The following is a 7,562-nucleotide window of genomic DNA, read 5'->3' on the forward strand; positions in this document are numbered from 1 at the left end:
TTAAGTGACTATCTTTCATTAGGTAATGAATACATTACTGATATAACCACATCAATGGCCTTCAATCAACCCAATTTAATACATATTGTGTTATTGACACCAAATATGCATATTACCTTCATAGAATACTGATGTGTTTCATTATTCACTGTGATTGGGGCTTACTATGGGTTGGCAGATTAACCATATGGTGTTAGGATAGCAGTTTAAGTGTGTGTTTCTAGCTAGCGGAATGAGAGGTTATTCATACAAAACTCTCCATCTTTCTATTCCACTCCAGTCACATTACAAAGCTAATAAATCTGCAGTGTCATATGATTTAATTACCCAGTTAAAGAGCGTTTTCACTGACATGTATTAAATAAATGGCACAACAATCATATTTGTGTGATGACTATATTTTCCTCAGCTTTGTTTTAAATATAGACAACATAAGTATGTGTTTTCTCTCTTACACAAATAATAGCTGGCTGTTGAATGTACATGGCTAATGTAACATTGATCAGATTTTAGGACAAGGACAACAACTACAAGGACTGAAATAGTCAAGGATGCAATGGTTAGGCTTTTAATACTTTATGTACATGGCTTGTGTAACATTGATCAGGACAAGGACTGAAATAGTGTGTAACAGATTAGTTATCATGAGCAGGGATGTGTGTGAGTGTGTGTGTGTAGTTTTTCTCTTACCTTACAGTGACACATGAGGAAATTCCTAAGATATGAAAATCTGCTTTTCTTCTCCCTTTATTAAAAGGGGGTAACTCAGTTGTTTGTGATGTTTAAAATCGTAGACTTCTTAACTCAGGACTCTCAGAGCAACCAGTTGCTTGGTTCTCAAACTACCTTAGTAGTAATAGGTCTCAGTGCATTAGATATGATGGTCTATGTTCTGATATTGTATCCATCCACAAGGGTGTACCACAGGCCTCTGTATTAGATCCACTTTTATTTACTATTTATATTAACCCTTCCAGCCCCAAGCTGCCCCATGGGTCAGTTTGTGGTATTTTGATTTAAAGATTTACAAACATAAAACTAACACCCACAAGAACCTTGAACCCTTTTCTTTTAAAATATTTACAGTTTGAAACTGAAATATAAAAAATCACTTTGTTAGGAGAATATAATTAATCCCTTGCACATTTCAGTCCCTGAGTGAGTTTTGACCCGCCCATTAGCAAATGACACCTATTCATATGATAAGGGAATGGTAATTCAGTGATCATTATTAGGTCATGATTTATCAAGAAAACCTGTAGTTGGATAGTGGGCCACAAAGACATTCCAGGGCAATTACGACATGGCCATTGTCTCTTGGTGAGGTGTCCCAGAATGTTTACACCTCTCTCATCAATATGCATAGTGCTCCAGGTGAAGGAATGCTAAACTCACCTATGTGGAGCAAACACCTATGTTTACAAGGTTCAGAGTAAAAAAGAAACTTCCAAAATATGTACAATGTGTTTTTGTACAAAGTCTGAGCACCTCTAAAACTAGATTTCATTTTAGTGTCTTTAGATCAAATTTTTTATAAAAAACTTGTTTTACTACATTCCTTTTACTCTCATTGTATTATTGCGGAGGTGTTCTAGGAATTAATCATGAATGCCACTTTCACCTCATGGTTCTTAGTTAGGTGAAATATACAAAAATATCAGGCATGGCAGACTACTTAACACAGTCAAAAAAAGGCCTTGGTGTCAGAAGTGATAAACTAACTTAACTATACTGAAATTAATTTATCTTACCACTATTTGTCTAGTGGTAGAATCCGACAGAAAATAAAACTCCTTTTCCTGTAGGCATTGCGTTGCCCTTATGGACAAGCCGCCCCTGGTATGACCTATATTGTAGAAATGAACAGTACAGAACATACGATGGGGTTTGAACATCAGTGGTATCAGTAATGTTGCATGCTGGGTGTGTGTGTTTGTAGGGTTGTTAACGGTGTCTGCGAGCGAGTGATGTGCAAGTGTTGAGTGGGCTAGAGTGATTAACATGTATTAACGCCTAAAACAAAGTTAGACTGACGGAAAACAGTAAAGATGAGTAAAGATGCACTTCAGAACATTTTCGGAAAAATAGGCACCATGAGTGTGAATACAGATCGCGAGGATTAGTATAAAACTCAGTCAGTGATTTATACTGCTATAATTATTAGAGTCAATCAACGTCTTCGATGAAGAATGGAAAAATGGCGCTGCTGACGATGATCAGGAAAGGGGCCGGTCGGAGACCAATGTGGGCCGGTTGTTTGGACCGTTCCAACCCCGTCGGCCCACCGGGGATTCTCCCGGTATCCCCGATGGCCAGTCCGCCCGTGTATGGAAGAAGTAAATGCACACAGGGCATTCTTGCAGGTTGTGGTTTGTAGCAGGCAGGGACAGGTGGTGAGAGAGGCAGAAGGAGAAAAAACAGACACGCACACACACATACACACTCCCACATAAAGACACAGGACGGGAAAGCACATACGGCATTAGAAAAAGCATGTATGGTACTTAAGAAATAATAATAATAATAGTAATAATAATAAAAACTAGAGCGCTACATCTGCCTACATGAAACTTGGTGAAATGAATCATGGGACTGTCCCCAATCAGTGTGCCAAATTTCACAACTTTTTACCAGACGGTTCTATGGGCTGCCATAGGATCCCAGCAAAGAATCATAATAATAAGAAAATATAGAAACACAATAGGTTTCCTGCAGCTTCGCAGGCCACTTGAAAAGAAATGTGTGACCTGCAATTGTACTGGTAGGTGTATATTAACAGTGAGAAACAGAATATCAACAAAAAAATCCATAAAAATTAATTTTATAACATTTATGACTTTATTTGCATTTGATGCAAAAAAATAAGTATTTGAACCCCTAGCAAAGCTGACTGGCAAAAATGACTTAGTACTTGGTGGAATAACCCTTGTTGGCCAGCACAGACGTCAGACGTTTCTTGTAGTTGGTCACCAGGTTTACACACATCTCAGGAGGGATTTGCAGATCCTCTCCAAATCTTTAAGGTTGTGTTTTCAATGGGACGGAATGAGGGAATGAGGTTCAAGCCCAATATTCCACGTTACATGGCCCCATCCATAGTCCCCTTGATGCGGTGGAGTCGTCCTGTACCCTTGGCAGAGAAACAGCCCCAAAGCATAATGTTTCCACCTCCATGCTTGATGGTGGGTATGATGTACTCTTGGGGTCATATTCAGCATTCCCCCCCTGTCAAACACGGCAAGTCGAGTTGATGCCAAAGAGCTTGATTTTGGTATCATCTGACCACATTTTCTCTCCCAATCCTCCTTAGAATCATTCAAGTGTGCAATGGTAAACTTCAGATGGCCCTGTACATGCTTTTCATTGAGCAGGGGGACCTTCCGGTGCTGCAGTACTTCAAAAAATTACGGCGTGGTGTGTTGCCAATGGTTTTCTTGGTGTCTCTGGTCCCAGCTGCCTTGAGATCATTCACAAGCTCCCCCTGTGTAGTTCTGGGGTTATTCTGCACCTTTCGAATGATCAGTGATTCCGCACAAGGGGATATCTTGCATGGAGCCCCAGACCTAGAGCGATTAACATTTGTTTGGTGTTGCCTCCATTAACGAATAAACGCACCAATAGTTGTCTGCTTCTCACCAAGCTGCTTGCCAATGGTTTTGTAGCCCATTCCAGCCTTGTGCAGGTCTACAATCTTATCTCTAACGTCCTTGGACAACTCTTTGGTCTTGCCCATGGTGGTGAGGTTGAAGGCGTGAAGTATGATTCTTTGGACAGGTTTCTTTTTTAAATGTCACCAGTTGAGATCAGGTGTACCTTGTTAGACCTAATGAGGACTAATCTGTGTGCTTCTTGGGCTCATAACTGGTCATTGTGAGCCAGAATTCTTGCTGTTTGCTTGGGGGTTCAAATACTTATTTTTTGCATAAAATGCAAATAAAGTAATAAATGTTATAAAATGCAGTTTTCTGATTTTTTTTGTTGATATACTGTTTCTCACTGTTAAAATACACCTACCAATACAATTCTAGATAACACATTTCTTTGCAAGTGGCCAAACTTGCGAAATCGGTAGGGGTTCAAATACTTATTTTCCCTACTGTATGTATGTATGTATGTATGTATGTATGTATGTATGTATGTATGCAACTGAACCAAGTCAACAATTTTCTCAAAAAGTAACAAAGGGTAACATTTAATTTATCACCATCTTTAAGGCAATAAAGACCAGAATAATCAAGTTGGTCATCCAACCTAAAGGGTCCTGAAACAGATTTGGTAAAAGCTAATGATAATGAATAAAATAAACAAACAATCAAAAAACATGTCCCCTAGCAGAAAAAAGACGTAACCTTTCTAGACCAATGAGGGAATAGGCTTCTGGAAGGTTTGGGTGGATTCAGCTCTCTCTTTGCTTCGCTGAAAAAGTAATTTAATTTATCAAAACACCTTTCTTAATAAGCTCATACTTAATCTGACTCCATTTTCTTGGTCTGACTCCACTCTTTCGGGAACCCAGTCTAAGTTCCTCGCTTTACTGTATATTTATACCAAATTTGTAGGCTGATCTCCAACTCAATGCCCCTATTGTCTGTATTTGAATTTCCTCTCTTACTCTTAGTGACTGTGTTCTTACATAGGAATAGTGTCATTGAAGGACTTGCCCCGGCCGGCCGATTCCCTTTTTGACAGAGGTCCCACAGTGCTGTTAAAGGCGCATATTTCAGCTTGTTAATGCAACGTGGTTCAGTGACAGAGCGCCAGACTGCTCGTCCGCACTAACCACACTCACACAGCGATACACACAGCCTAAATGCTCAGTGCCAGATAGGAACAGCTCTTCTCTGTCAGGTCACAGTGATGCATCCTGGGAAAAACATATTGATACATCTGAATATTAATCACCCATCCTGTACACCCCCCCCCCACACACACACACACATATATACACTTAGGGATACAAACACACACACACACACACACCCACACACCCACACACACACACACACACACACACACAAACACACACACACACACACACACGGATATACATGCTCCTGGGGCTCTGTCACATATAACCACCACATAAATATTGGTCAAATATTACCACCGCAATATTACTCAGATATCCTCCACACAATCAAGCCAAGATAGTATTGACATTGTAAGTCTTTCATGTACCCATACACATAGACTAAATTACTCAAACACACTCACACACATACACTCCCTCTCTTACACACTTACAGTACATACTCTCTAATTTCACACATACACACACACACAAATAAATGAATTAATGCAGTAGTTTCTTCAGTTTGTTTGTTTGATGACAAAGAGCAGAACATAAAGTCCACTCCTGAGTCCAGCAGCTCATTGCTACTCAGGTTCAGCTGTGTGAGACTTGCGGACTGTGAGGTCAGGACAGAGGCCAGATAGGAACAGCCCTTCTCTGTCAGGGTACAGTGATGCAGCCTGGGAGAAACATCATTATATATCTGAATATTAATCATCAATCATCAATCCCCCCCACACATACTTAGGATTACACACACACACACACACACACACACACACACACACACACACACACACACACACACACACACACACACACACACACAAACACACAGACACTTACACACACACACACACACAGGGAAACAAACACACAGGGACACAAACACACACACACACACACACGCACACGGACACACACACACACACACACACACACACACACACACACACACACACACACACACACACACACACACACACACACACACACACACACACACACACACACACACACACACAGACAGACAGACACACACACACAATCATCAGAAGATAAACTCTGTCACATACCTCCATCATTAGAACGTAAATCACCATTGACACACACACACACACACACACACTCCTGCATCACTAGAACATAAATCACCACTGACACACATAGCTCCATCATCAACATATTCTCCTCTCTTTTCCTATCTGCTCATCATCACTGACACACACACACACACATGCAAACGCACTACTGTCCATAAGTCTCTATTTCAGGTCCATCAATGGTCAGCAGTGGAAACTGGTACAATACCTGTAATCAAAAGCACATCTGCTGAATCAGCCGTTTGTGTGCGTGTATATTTGTGTGAGAGAATGTGTCTATGTAAGTGTGTGTGTGACAAGTAGCACTCTGTAGGGGGACTAGTGCTTCCAGAGAGAGCAACTTCAGACTTAATGACAGGCTACTTAAAGGCTATTATGTACACACAACTACATTACAACTACATTATGTACACACAACTATTCCTGAACTACACACAACTACATTATGTACACACAACTATTCCTGAACTACACACAACTACTTTACGTACACACAACTATTCCTGAACTACACACAACTACATTATGTACACACAACTATTCCTGAACTACACACAACTACATTATGTACACACAACTTTTCCTGAACTACACACAACTACATTATGTACACACAACTTTTCCTGAACTACACACAACTACATTATGAACACACAACTATTCCTGAGAAAAACGGCTCACACATAAGGATACCATTGCCATTACTTTAGATAATTTACTTTCATGTTTGCTCTCTTCTGTACTCTAGTGGACAGGGACTTATAGTGCACTACCTTTCCCCTACTCTGGCTTGTGTGTGTCTGTGGAGGTGTGGCAGCTCTCTCTGGTTTGTGCTGCTTGTGAGTCTGTACAAACCGTGGTGTTCATGCATCTCTTATGCAGTGTGTTTTAAAAACCACAAGCAAATTAAAGAAAATCAAACATGAACACATTCAGCAATGATGGTTCTTTCATGGCTAGTCATGAACAAATACAGCATCTGAAAACTCACATTCACATATTCTGATATCACCATGGACCAAGACATATTATAATTAAGCATTTTTATTAAACTTCCATTGATAGTAGAATCAGAATCTTCTAAGTTCTATTAGTGAAAGGGTAATCTGGAAGCCTTGTGGTTTATTTCAGCTCCACTGGTTGAAATGTAGAAAAACAGGTTCTCAATAAACGGGTTAAAGATTGCTAAATGTTCAGACTCTCACAAGCAACATGCATAACCATATAAACACATCCACAACCGCAACCACAACCACAAACATATCAAATTAAATACAAATTAAATTAGATGCAAATCATAAAATGCATACTCATAAACACAGTGAGACATACATATAGACATAGACACACAGAGATAAGCTCAAAGAGAATGCCATGAATAAGTCAATACAATGTATCTTCATCCACAAATGATCTCACCTGTTTCTTTGTCAAGTGTAATCTGTCTCTTAAACACAGTCATGCTTTTTCTCTCTGTCATAGATCCGGAGCGTATTTAAACATTTTGGGAGAGTATCCACCTGAACACTGGGTGCCTTCAGACTGAGTCTGTTACCTCCTCTTTCTCAAACAGGTTCTCAAATACCTTGCCTCCGCCTGTGACATCATCCATACTTGTGTTGTGTGTGTATATTAGGAGTGTGTTCTGGCCTTGCTGTTTGAAGTCT

The sequence above is a fragment of the Sprattus sprattus genome, assembly GCF_963457725.1.
Source record: "Sprattus sprattus genome assembly, chromosome: 5".
NCBI lineage: Eukaryota > Metazoa > Chordata > Actinopteri > Clupeiformes > Clupeidae > Sprattus > Sprattus sprattus.